This window comes from Artibeus jamaicensis, unplaced genomic scaffold, assembly GCF_021234435.1.
Source record: "Artibeus jamaicensis isolate MK-2021 breed Jamaican fruit bat unplaced genomic scaffold, CSHL_Jam_final contig_388, whole genome shotgun sequence".
NCBI lineage: Eukaryota > Metazoa > Chordata > Mammalia > Chiroptera > Phyllostomidae > Artibeus > Artibeus jamaicensis.
In genome coordinates, this window is record NW_026521813.1 from 4,661,765 (window position 1) to 4,675,816 (window position 14,052).

The 14,052-nt window shown below is 35.5% G+C and overlaps 1 pseudogene; it reads left to right on the forward strand.

Annotated features, from left to right (window-relative positions):
* The first annotated feature begins 2,427 nt into the window (after positions 1-2,427).
* LOC119045423 (ATP synthase subunit beta, mitochondrial-like) lies at positions 2,428-4,007 on the forward strand (annotated as a pseudogene).
* Positions 4,008-14,052: the final 10,045 nt, after the last annotated feature.

Genomic DNA, 14,052 nt, shown 5'->3' on the forward strand with positions numbered 1-14,052 from the left:
TTTGTCTTTCAACACCTGGCTTATTTCACTCAGCATAATGCTTTCCAGTTCCATCCATGATGTTGCAAAGGGTAGGAGCTCCTTCTTTCTTTCTGCTGCATAGAATTCCATTGTGTATATTTGCATCTTTAAGTTTTTAACATGGCTTCTCCTTCTTATTGATTCATCTTCCTGGCACACAGGCTCCTCATAGTACTTCTGCTTCATCATTTCTCTCGAATGTTTTCAACAGCAAGTAGCATAATACTTGGTAAATATATGCTATTTGTTCACTCCATTTTCTCTGACTGTGGTAACCCTGATAAAGCCCACTTTTATTTATTTTAGTAGGAGTATATAGTATAACAAATTGTGTGTTTTTTAAGGATTTCAGAGGTTTAAAAATAATAGTGTTTTTAAAATTATAAATATAAAAACATAAGAGTAAATTTGAAGATTCAGAGAGATGGCTGGTATTGTATCAGCTGGATGAATGTTAATACATTACTCTTTTATATGTTTTTTAAATGTACTGTTACCCGAGATTATTGTGGAAATGACATGCAACTTATGAATATGTTCTACCTGATATGGAAGACCATTGCATTTTAATGGTAAATTAAAATAATTATAACAGTGTAGAGAGAGTATTTTAAAAATTATCATTATGTCCATCACTACTATTTGCAAATCTGCCAGCAATAAAAGGGTATTCAAACTTCATAACTCAAGATATTTAATGATTACCTACTGGACTGATAGAGAAATTTCTCACCTGATAAATAACATGGCATAAATCGCCTAGGTACAGCCTATGAGCTTTCATCTTCCTTTGGAACATTAAATATCGGTTATTGCCATAGGAAGAATTTTACGCTAGATGGACTCACACTCTGATCCACAGTGACAATCTCTAAATTTATCATCCTCTCCTTCGCTTGTTCTGTGTACTATTACCCAGGTCATGCTATTTACACCAGCTGTATTCTCTTGTTCAGAGCAACTAAGACATTTATCCTCCAGCTCATACACCTGATCTCCTGTACTCCCTCCCTGCATTCTCATTGGAAAAAGGCTATTTGTCATAATTTTGTCTCCTGTGTCTGTTGATTGTTTGAAAACATCAACCCATCATTATAAATCTCCCTCTTCAATCTCCTAGCAGTAAGCTGAAAAGACTTTCCCAGAAGTGCTTCTTACTTTCACAAGCTTTAGTATAAAAGCAATTTTAACTCCTCATATGCATTTTAAAAACCTCTGGGTCATTGCTATTTACCTGCTGCACGATTCGAGAGAAACTGCTAACATATGTACAAACACTAGGTCTTTGAATGATCAAAGTATAACTTTAGTCACTAAAATTATTTTAAAATCATGATACGAGCCTTCTTAATTTTATGAAGCAATTAAAAAGAAATTTGGGAAAGTCATCTAGGAAATCACCAAATTATCAAATGAAAATGATCAGAATCAAACTTATTTTTGTATACTTTAAAAAGAAATTAACAGGCCAGGCATTGGTACCAGGTACTGAGACAGCAGAATTGAAGTTTTAATGAACTCAGAGTGTGGCAAATATGTAATTAGCCTCAATGTGGTAACTGTACAGACATATATACTGACAAAGGAAGGAGCCATACATCTAAATGTATCAGAAAATTGCCAAAAGGTATGATGGCATATGAGGGCAAAGCCTAATAAAAATACACTTTCACAACTGCAGTAGAAAGGAAAAGGGAAACTATGGTACCTTAGGTAAGGCATTTCCAGTTAGGGAGAAGGTATATGATTAGAGTTCTCTTCTGCAAGTGATTTACAGTGATGCTAATGAGGTAGAGAAGATTTAAAAGGTTATTATACTAAGATAATATTTTTTTCATAAAGAAAAGGAAAAGTCATTGAAATTTATAAGGAAAAACATATAAAATATTTGTACTTTAGAAAACAAGTTCTAAAACAAACTAGAAAAGATCTGGAAGAGGTTAGTGTCAATACCAAGATTGTTGAAATAAGATCTTTTAAAAACACAGCTGAGACACAGCAATGCTCTTAGCTAAGGCAGTTGTCAAGGAAATAGAGAAGAGATGGATATTGAAGATATTATTGTAGAAAAGTTGGATATGAAATGAAAGAATTCATTAATAATCCAGCCTTTTCTAATTTGAGTCCCTGAATAGAATAGAAAAGTAAATATGAAGAGATGAAATATAAGTAAATCCATAGTAACTAAAGGAAGTATTTTCTTACCATTGTAGTTGTTTAAGTATAGTAATTATATCTGTGAATATGTTTGTATCTAAATCAATATTTTTCCTTGAGCTAAAAATTTTTCCAGTTTTATTGAGATATAATTGACAAATAGTATTATATAAGCAATGACTTACGGATACTGTAAAATGATTACCAAAATAAATTTAATTCTATTCCCCTCTCCATCTGGACTCCACCATGCTGGGTCTTGTGGGTGGCGTGGCTGCAGTCTCAGCCTCTGGGGCCATGTGGGGACTCAGCCCTTCGGTGCCATTATTCCAAGCTCAGCTCTTAATACAGACCACCCTGGCAGTGCTCCAACCTGTCAGAGGCTATGCCTCCCAAACATCTCCTTTGCCAAAGGCAGGTGCCACCACTGGGGGCATTGTAGCTGTCATCAGTGTAGTGGTGGATGTCCAGTTTGATGAGGGACTACCACCCATCCTAAATGCCCTGGAGGTGCAAGGCAGGGAGACTAGGTTTGTTTTGGGGGTGGCCCAGTATTAGGGTTACTTACTGAGAAATAAGTAACCACCTCAGTGGATGGTACAGAAGGCTTGTAACAGGTCAGAAAGTCCTAGATTTCTGGTGCTCCAATCAAAATTCCTGTTGGTCCTAAGACGTTGTACAGAATTATGAATGTGACTGCAGAGTGTATTATGAGAGGAGCCCCATCAAAACAAAACAGTTTGCTCCTAATCATGCTGAGGCTCCTGAATTCAAGGAGATGGGTGTTGAGCAGGAAATTTTTGTTACTGGTCTCAAGGCTGTGGATCTCCTGTCTCCTTATGCCAAGGGTGGCAAAGTTGGGCTCTTTGGTGGTGCAGGCATTGGCAAGACTGTACTAATTATGGAATTAGTCAATAACGTTGCCAGAGTCCATGGTGCTTATTTTGTGTTTGCTGGTATTGGTGAGAGAACCCATGAGGACAATGACTTATATCATGAAATGACTGAGTCTGGTGTTATCAACTTAAGAGATGCTTCCTCCAAGGTGGCACTGGTGTACAGTCAAATGAATGAACGTCCCGGTGCTTCTGCAGTAACTCTGATGGGACTGACTATGTCTGAATACTTCAGAGATCATGAAAGTCAAGATGTACTGCTGTTTGTCAATAACATCTTCCATTTCACCCAGGCTGGCTCAGAGGTGTCTGCTTTTTGGGGAAGTATTCTTTCTGCTGTCTGCTATCAGCCTCTCCTGGCTGATAAGGGTACCATACAAGAAAGGACCACCACCACCAAGAAGGAATCTATTGGGCCATCTGGACAGGCCATCTATGTGCCTGCTGATGACTTGACCAACCCTATGCTTGCCACTACCTTTGCCTATTTGGGCGCTACTACTGTGTTGTCCTGTGCTGTTGCTGAACTGAGCATCAACCTAATTGTGGATCCTCTGGACTCCACCTATTGCACTGTGATTCCCACCCTTTTGGTAGTGAGCATTATGATGTTGTCCATGGGGTGCAAAAGATCCTACAGGACTGCAAATCCCTTCAGGACATTGTTGTCATCCTGAGTATGGATGAACTTTCTGAGGAAGACAAGTTGACTGAATCCCATGCACAGAAAATACAGCGTTTCTTGCATCCCAAGTTGCTGAGGTCATCACAGGCCATCTGGGGAAGCTGATACCCCTGAAGGAGACAATCAAAGGATTCCAGCAGATTTTGACAGGTGAATATGACCATCCCCCAGAACAGGCCTCCTATATGGTGGGACCTATTGAAGAATCTCTGGCAAAAGCTGATAAGCTGGCTGAAGAGCACTTGTGAGGGGATCCTAGCATTTTTTCCCCAAGCTGTCCCCTTCCCTAGTCCAAAATTTCAGTTTTCTCTGTAAGCCACATGAGAGACATGATTGAAGGCATTGTGTTTTGTCTGAAGAGTATTTCAGGTTTCCAAAGTAATGTACATCACTCAAAAAATTTTTAATATTCATTGTATTATATACTTTCAAAAATGTCTATTCTTGAGATAAGAACTTTTACATTTGACTTCTTAACAACTTTCAATTATACTATACAACGGTGTTAACTAGTCATTGATAGTCATTATGTTGTACATTACATTACATCTCCAGTACTTATTTATTTTATAATTGAAAGTTTGTTACATTTTGACCACTTTCAATTCTTTCATCCTCTACTCCTTCTCTGGTACCCACAAATCTAACCTCTTTTCCTGAATTTCAGTTATGTTCTTGTTTAAAGATTTTACATATAAATGAGATCACACAGTATTTGTCTTTGTCTGTCTGACTTATTTCACTTAGCTAAATTTGCTACTAAACTGTAACCCCAGCCTGGCTGCTCCTGCATCCTGTTCTGTGATTAACACATCCTCACTTTCCCTACACCTGCTGAGAAATGAGCAGTGCTTAATGCTAAGAACAACCTGAACTCCAAATAATTTTTGCCAGTCTCTAATCTTTCTGTAGAATGCACATCTTTTAGCTGTTTTTTCACATCACGATGCTTTAATTAAAGGCTTGTGATAATGTCTATTTTTTTTTCTTTCCATAAAGCTTATGATTGGTTGGACAAGCTTTGATTTTCATTACCAGTAAGAATGAAGAAATGAGGGTTCTATAATGTACTCTTGGTAGCAGGTAGCCATTGAAAGTCTTTGAGTCCGGAAATAGCAATACAGGAACTGCCCCTCTAAGATGATTGATTTTAAAAAATCTGTGAAGTATAAATTAAGTTGAAGAAAAACAGTTTCTTAGGTGATTTTTGAATATAAAGTAAATGGGGACCTGATTTTGGTGTGTGGCAGTGGAAATAGAAAGGATGGGATTGTTACCTAATGAAGCAGACATACAAAAGTTTTACAAATTGAATGTACCTCTCCATTTTTGTGCCTTAGATAATTTATATAAAAAATAAATTTTAAAAGGGTGGCAGAAAATTTGTTTGGCATTCTTTTTTGAGTGATGAGAGTGGGATATTACTAAGAAAGAAGTAATGGAAGTGAATTTTATTTTAAACTTGAAAAAAGTAAAATTGTGTGGAAACTTCAAGTAATTCATCCAAAATGAGGTTATGAGGCTTAGAAAGAATAAAGGATGACAGGCGAATATTTGCAAATTACCTGTATAAAAAGCATGAGGAATTAAGATACTTCTGAAGTGGAGAGGAAGGATGAGAAAAAAAGAAACAAGGGAGAAAAGGACTAAGAGTAGGCAGAAACAAAAGAAAGATAAATTTGTCTGTTGAAAGAAACAAATAAAATCAACTATGTTTAAGTAAATCTAAGGTCCCACCAGTTAGACTCATCGTTATTTTATGTATCGTAAAAGGGAAGAAAAACTTCCAAGGCCAATATGTGCATCTTAGAACCAAATAAATACAGTATGCTTATCATACAAAAGGGGAATAAGCCAAGAGTTGAGAATGGATTGTAATTATAAAGAAATTACTAGGTGTTTTTTAGAGAACAATTGACAATGTTAACTTCCAAAAGGTGTGCATCTGCGTAGGGCTGGTTAGTAGATGGCTGTAATGGCAGTCATTAAAAAAGCATGTGAGGTGAAAGAGGCTAAAATTTTGATGTGAAATTCACCCCAAATAGTGGCTAGAATCATGCAAGAAGGTTTGGAGGAGATGGCATCCCTGAATGAGTCAATTTCCAAAGGGAAATAATGTTAAATAGTTGCATTAGAATAAATGTCTGGAAGTAGGACACAAACTCTGCTAGCCCCTTTCTACTGTTTATTTGAGTCTGTCCAAATGAAAGAGCAGCTTTCCATGGTGGGTTCTTTTGAACGTTTTTATGTCATCAGGGGAAGACAAGCACACTCAATAGGTTTCAGTTAGCATTAGCAGCTGAGAGAAAGGTCAGCCTAAGGGAAAGTTTAAATTTGCAAAAAAAGATAGTTCACATGGGTAGGGAACAGATTTACTTGCTCTGAAATCGCTTAACACCTAGTAATACCACATAACATTTTTCGGGGAATTCACTTTTCTAACTGGTGTTATTTGAATGTATTTTGAGGAATGTTTCGCTCTTGTGTATTAAGCATTAAACTTATAGGTCTATTCAACAGCAACAACAATGTGAAACCTCTTTTTAGAGGTTTGATTGATTCTCATTGATTTATCATTATTCATTTTTCATATTGCCAGATTACTAAGATACTATTTTGAGAAAAATATAGAAACAATCATAATATGCACAAAATTACCATGCACTAGTCTATGATGTTCTCATGATATGTGGAGACCAAGGGGCACCAGTATAATCAGCAATGACCTTGTTAAGAAAACTTCAGTTTAGAAGAGAAAAGAAAATAGTGACATGCCAGGTCAAGCTCTTGCATTTATTTGCCATGACACTTCTCTGTCCCAGACCAGGGAAATCTGACATGGCCTTTAGGTAAATAAATGCTCCTTACAAATTTGTCGATCTTTATGAAAGTTAGCTCAGTGTTAACTGTAAAACAAACACTGTTAGGATGAATGACTATGTGTTCTGGTGTGTGCTGTCCATTACATTAGTCATTAGCTATATTTGGCTATTGAGCAGTTGAAATGTGACTACTATGTCTTTAGAACTGAATTTTAAAGTACATTTGCTTTTAATTAAATTTAAATAGCTACATACCATATTGCTACAGTTTTGGACAGAGCACCTCTATCTAGTGAAAAAAAAACTGATTCAAAGACAAATAATGTCAATCATGAAAAAAAAATTATTTAAGCAATTATTTAATAGTTTCTACCAACTAATTTTTTCTTATACTACAGTATTTTATATCAGTTATTGTTTGATTCTATAATATATGGACTGGCTTTCATTTTTTGAAAGATAATAGGATCCTATTTAATCCACAACAAATAAATCACAAATTTGAGGGCTGTCCTTTAGGTGGGAAATCTCTTGCCATTTTCCCATTGGAAACTGAAAATATTCTGAATATGAAGGAATCTATAATGACCTCCTGTAATCAAGTTGTTCTCATTTGTGAACCAACCCACTGATTCAAATGCAGAAAGGGAGAAATTCTCAAAGTCCATATTTTACTCCTTATTTTCATAACATCTTCACTTAAATTACAAAACATGCAGAAATCAAAGACTGCAAGTTACATTTATATGTTTCAGTTTGTAATAGTTCATCTGATTTCATATGGTCTAAGATCATGACCTATAATATTAGTATTTTCTTACCCAATTCTAGTAACAATATGTTACCATTTTTCAGCACCATGCTAATTAATCTTACAGCATCACTATGTAAAATAGATACTATGACTGAGTTACAGATGAAGTGTAGCAAAATTAAGGTCATATATACTAGTAAGTAGCAGAAATAATATTCTGAATCAGGTTCACTTAATACAGTATTTGTGTTGAAAACCATAGGTATATAATGGTATTCTTCATGCAAGTAAAATTAATAGTGATTAACAGGGTCCCCGAGCATCATGGATGAAATAAGACTGCCAAAACATGATCTGCTTGGGGAGAAAAAGCTGGCTAATCTCTCAAAGGAAAAGATCCCCAGGCATCTCTTTCCCTGGGCTTTTATTGGGTATAGGTTGCACAGCTATACAGAGTGTATAGGTAAAGCTTATCAATCAGTGTCAGGCAGTAATGGTCAAGGAAGGGAGATATGGTTAATAGATAACATTCAGAGAACTATAGGGGTTTATTCTGAGTCAGCATCTGCTAGACAGTGTGATGCTAAAGGGTCGTAAAATTTTGGGAAACAAGTTCATTTTGTGCTTGGACCCTAAACATTTAGTATATGTTAACTTGAGGGCATTCTTATCAAAGCAAGTTTCACAGGATTTAATGAATTCTTTTTCAGACCTGATTGGCCCCAGGAACCACTTGTATTAGTATAAGACTGTACACCCCCCTCAGCTAACATTCTTTCAGGCTTGAGTCAGGCCAGGGGAACAAAATAGCCAAGACAGTAGGAGACTTCCTGCAGTGGAATGAGGACTCAGGCTATAACAAAGCCGAGGAGTGAAGGTCCATCACCCATTTTCAGTAGTCCCCTAAGTCTTTCTCTGATGGTTCCTTTGTGACTGTGCCTGTCTTAAGTTGTTCCTCCCTTGAGGAATCTTCTCCATCATTGGCTAACCACTCACCTGCCCAGGCCAAACAGGGAGATATGAGAGAGGAGATAGATTTTGTCTCCTTAATGGCTTATATCCCTAAGGCCTTTCTACTCATTCTTGGGTGTAGGAGGCAATAGCTTCTGAAACCAGGCAGGGCAGTAACCAACTATTTAAAATGATCTTAATATGTGAGAATATAAGGTAAGTGTGAGTGCAGAAAAGAATTAGCCACAAACTCTAAACTCATAACTATTATAAATCAAATCCTCTAAGAAAAAATAATTTAAAATAAGTTACTTGTTACTGGTAATTTTTAAATACCAGCATATGTACACTGTAATTTTTTTATGTAATCTTTATGGTATTTTTTTCATTACCATTTAGTCCCATTATATTCCCCACCCCCCAGCAATCACCATGCTCTTGGCCATGTCCAGGAATCCTTTTTACTTTTTGTTCAATCCCTCCAACTGCTAACCTCCCCCTACCACTGGCTGTGAACTGCTATCCATCTATGAGTCTGTCTGTTTTGCTTGTGAGTTCAGTTTTTTACTTACATTTCATATATGAATTAAATTATATGATATTTGTCTTTCTTTAACTGGCTTATTTCATTTAGCATAATGTTCTCCAGATCCATCCATACTGTCATAAAGGGTAAAATTTTCTTCTTTTGTATGGATGGTCAAGTAGAATTTCATTGTGTAAATATTCCATAGTTGTTTTACCCACTCATGTATTCATGGACACTTGGGCTGCTTCCATACCTTGGTGATTGTATGTTGCTATGAACAAAGGGGTTCTTATGTTCTTTTGAATTAGTGTTTTTGGTTCTTTTGGATATATTCCCAAAAGTGGGATTGCTGGGTCAAAAGGCAGATTCATTTTTTAATTTTATGAGGTATCTCCATACTGTTTCCCACAGTGGCTGCACTAGTCTACATCCCCACCAACAGTGCAAGTGGTTTTCCCTTTGTCCACATCCTTGCCAGTACTTGGTGTTTGTTAATTTATTGATGATAGGCATTATGACAGGTGTGAGATGGTATGTCATTGTGCTTTTAATTTTCATTTCTATGGTGAGTAATGACATTGAGCATCTTTTCATATGTCAATTGGCCATCTGTATGTCCACTTTGAAGAAGTGTTATTCAGGTCCTTTGCCCATTTTTTAATGTTTTTTTTTGGTGTTAAGTTTGTAAGTACTTTATAAAATTTTTATTAACTCCTTATCAGCTGTATTGGCCATTATTTTCTCCCATATACGTGTTATCTTTTTATTTTATTGATGGCTTCTGTTGCATCCACCAACGGGAGAGACAAATTGTCAGAAACTTTCAGGATTCAGAAATGTTATTTTATTGGCCAAAATTTTAACTTGAGCAGGGGCGGACCCTCAGAGTGTCTGGAGACATGGTGCTCATAAGAGCTGCAAATGAGAGCCGCACTAAGCGCTTACAGCTAAGTCTGTTTATAGATGCGAGCAAGCAAGCATTGTATAGAAGCAAATGTGGCTGTAAGCTATTGGCTACTTGGGTGGCGCAAGCATGACCTAAGTTTTCTGGGTTTTGAGTAATGGAAAAATTTTAACCTAGACACTTGAACAGGTGGTCCTCTACTTGTTCAGCCCCAGTGGTTTTGTAGTTCCGCCTTCTCCCTATGTTCTTTCTTAACTTCCTTGTGGTTTCTGCTCTAAGTTCCTTGTTCCTCCAGGCCAAGTCTCTTTAAGGCAGTCCCTATTTTATTCCCTATTTTTCTGGTTTCAACAACTTCCTTTGCTGTGTGAAAACTTTTTATTTGATATAATTCTGTTTGTTTATTTTTTTCTTTTGTTTCCCTTGTCTTGGGAAATATGTCCAATAAAAGATTTCTGCAAGCAATGACTGAGATTTTGCTGCCTATGTTTTCTTCTAGGATTTTTATGGTTTTTGGTCTAACATTTAAGTGATTGATTAATTTTTAATTTATTTTTGTGTGTGGTATAAGAAGGTGGTCAGGTTTTATTTTTCTGCCTGTATCTTTCCAATTTCCCAACACCAGTTACTAAATAAACTATTTTTACTATAAATGAACATTGTCATATATAGTATAATGTATTAAAGGCACAGCACCTAAAATCTAAAAGACCAAGTGAGGTAATTTTTTAGTATTTTTGCCATACTAAAACTAAAAACGTATATATTATTTAATTAATTGGCTCTGTAAAAAAGTATGCAGGATTGGCAATTACCTAATGACTAGTGACATTTATGTATCCAGTCTAACTTCTCTAAAGGAAATAATGGGTTTTCATTGTATTCATAGTGAACTACTCAAGAAAAGTTAATTCGATATAATTGCATTGGATCAATACAGCTGAAGTAAAGAAAGATCTAGAAAGCACAGCAAAATATTTTTAATTACAAAGTGTTATCATCAATAATAATGACAAAACATTTGTTATGAATAGAATACATTATTGGTAAGATATTGGAAGGTGATAAAATTATGCCTAGTAACTTAAATTATATATATATATATGTACATATATATATATTTGTTTTCTTTAAGTTATTTCTCATAATTGATGCTCTTCGAGTACAGATTACAATATAGGCAATACCATGGAGCTGTAGCTCCTCCTAGTTGCTTATACTTTACATATAAAATGCAAAGAAATATAATACAGATAGAGAGTCAATACAAACCAATTCAAGCATTAAAGAAAAATATCATAAATATAAGGAAACAAAACAAGTGAATTTAACTTCTCTTATCATATATAAATGTATATATGTGTACGTATACACATGCATATATATCTATAGAATATCTAGGTAAAGATGAGGAATGGCAATTCTTATAAGCATTTATTTAATGAATTAAAGACATATAAACTGTAATTCAATGTACATTTCAAAAAATATCTTGGTGTGTGTGCATGCATGTGTAGAGAGAAAGACCCACTACATAATAGTCGACATTGTTATTTTAGTCTTACTAAATATTCAAGTTTATTTTCCAAAGTAAAATAGTATCTAAAGATAGAAATTTTACTGTATCTGCAATCCTAGAAACTACACACACACGCGCGCACACATGCACACACAGAGATCTGTCCAGAAAGTAATCAGCCATACAATATGAAAAATAGAGCTATTTATTGAAGAAGATACCAGATACAAGCAACATTGTACATAAGACAATGACGCCTCTGTCCCTTCAAAGTAGGCATATTGGAACCTCACACAGTTTTCCTAACTACAGCATTATATTCCTTTTGCTCTGGTAGCAGAAGGTGCAGAGCAAAATTTGCCATGACACATTTCATGCCAAGATCCTGTGTCAAAAGCTTGGACACAGTAGTTTTTGGAATCCCCAGATCAGTTTCTAGTTCTTGCACTGACAGTTGCCAACCTTTATTGATTGCAGCCTATACACGTTCAACATTCTCAGTTGTTCTGCTTGTTGCAGTCCTTCCAGAACATGGATCACTTTCAACAGATTCTTGACCATCTTTAAAGCATTTGTACCACACTTTAATTTGTGCTGCACTCATTGCATCATCTGCAAAGGCATTCTGAATCATACGAATATTTTCCACAGAGGAATGTTCAAGCTTAACACATGATTTAATGCAGATCCATTGTTCTACACACTCAGTCATTTTGAATGTGATGGCCACACAGTGCACATGCTCACTCAAAAACCTCTACCACCCCCACTGACTAGTACCATGAAGTCATCATTGTTCACACATGTGCATTCCAGTCCGCTCTCCTTGGCTGCCAAGATTATATCAATGTTGCACAAACTGTTCTTATATTAATGATGGCTGGATTATTTCAGAGATACCCATCTCACACACATGTATAAATTGTTTTAGCCCCAATTGACTATCACCAGAATCCTTATGTAAAGGAGTATATAGACAACTTACCACAACCTAAAAAGCTACTTACATAGTCACCTGGACTTAGGTTTTCACAAGAGAAATTAATGTAAATAGCTTGGAACACCAGGCATTACAATCATCAAATTAGGCCAAAACTTATCTTGTTTTCTTGTTCTTGTAAGTCAGTTCTCAATCTTTGTTTCCATCAAATGGATAAATCAAATGAGGAATGGGAACCTAGTCTTATATCATCAGCTTCCCCAGAATTTCTTTCTGACTAGAACTGTTTCAAAAGAGTTAAAATCATCACGGCTTTGTGTTTTATCCTCCTCTTCAATAACTGATAAAAGACAATGATGTGTGAGTCACATAACATTTGGTATCAAAAAGATAAAATCCAGACAGCCATTTCCCTGAGAAGATCAGATTTATGGTCCCAAAGCACATGCTAGCTAAGTACCTTTCTTTCCTGCAAAATAAAACAGGCAGATGCATCAGAAACATAGAGAAAATCACTGCCAGTTTAAAAAAGAAAGGGAGAGAGAGAGAAATTTGAATTTTAATGACATGGAAAAAAAACCCGTTAGGTTAAGCCTAATGCAGTTATTGATATAAGCAAATATCTTACTAAACAAAAAAATTGATATTGAGGAATGCAATTTCTTGTTTTAAAAAATAATAGTATAAGATAGCATAATATTTTTTTCAAAAATGAAATAAAGTTTTTGATCAAAACTTTACTATTATATCTAGGGAGAAAGTAAAAGAATGGTATTTAATAACAGCTCTATATCTGGTTTCTATATTTCTTAAATTAGAATTCAACTTATATCAAAATGAGTTGGTTTAATGTGAATAAAATTTAAGATGATTCCTACTGTGTGACAGAATTGACAATTAAGTATTTGAATTATTAGAGCATTGATTTATTGATTTGTTTTGTGTGTTTGGTGCAAAGATAGAAGATTGAGTCTTTGACTTTCAAGGAATATATAGAGGTGTGAGCAAAAGTAGATGGACAGTGTGAGTAAGCAAAACACAGAGCTGATTCTTATAATATTATTTATTATTTAATGTTGTATTTTATAATTAACCTATTATTATTAACCATCCATGTAGGTTAGTGAGAAACCTGAATAGCAAATGTGAAAGAAAATGAGCGGGAAAGAGGGGAAGAGGAGTATGGAGGGAGAAGAGGAAGGGACGGGAGAGGAGAAAAGCAGTAAAAAAAATTAAAGGAAGGCTGTCAGATGCAGGAACAGATATAATAAATCTTCCGCAAACATAAATGGCTTTAAATTGCCCTCTTAAAAACCAAAGTCTGCTGGAGCAGATTCAAAACAAAATCCCAGCAAAGCTACATTTACAAAACAAGCATAAAACTAAATGGCACAGGAACACTAAAAATAAAAGACTGAGCAACAATACATCAATAAATTTAAACTAAAGCAAGCACAAGGAGCAATTTTCCTATTGGAAATCAGTGTGGTTCTTAGGAAACAAATTGGTTCTATATAAATGACATGAAAATATTCATTGTATTTTTAATTGAGAGTTTGACCCATCAAAATATATTTTTCTTACTAAAAAGCCATACATTTTCATGATATAAGTAGGGAAGTTACAAAAAAATTCAAAACCAGCAAAGATCACAAAATACCTTTTACCAGAAGGAGACAGTAACAAACAGTTGTGCAATGCTAAGGCACTATTTGGAGAGCATGTAAGAACTAGTTTTATAATTAGTTTTGTTACCGAACAACAAGAGGTGGTCGGAGGGAGGGGCAATACAATATTTGGCCCACCTAGGGATGCCCAAAACTGCTGTACAACAGGGGCCCCTCCCAAAAACCAAAATACTAAAATCTACTGGGCCC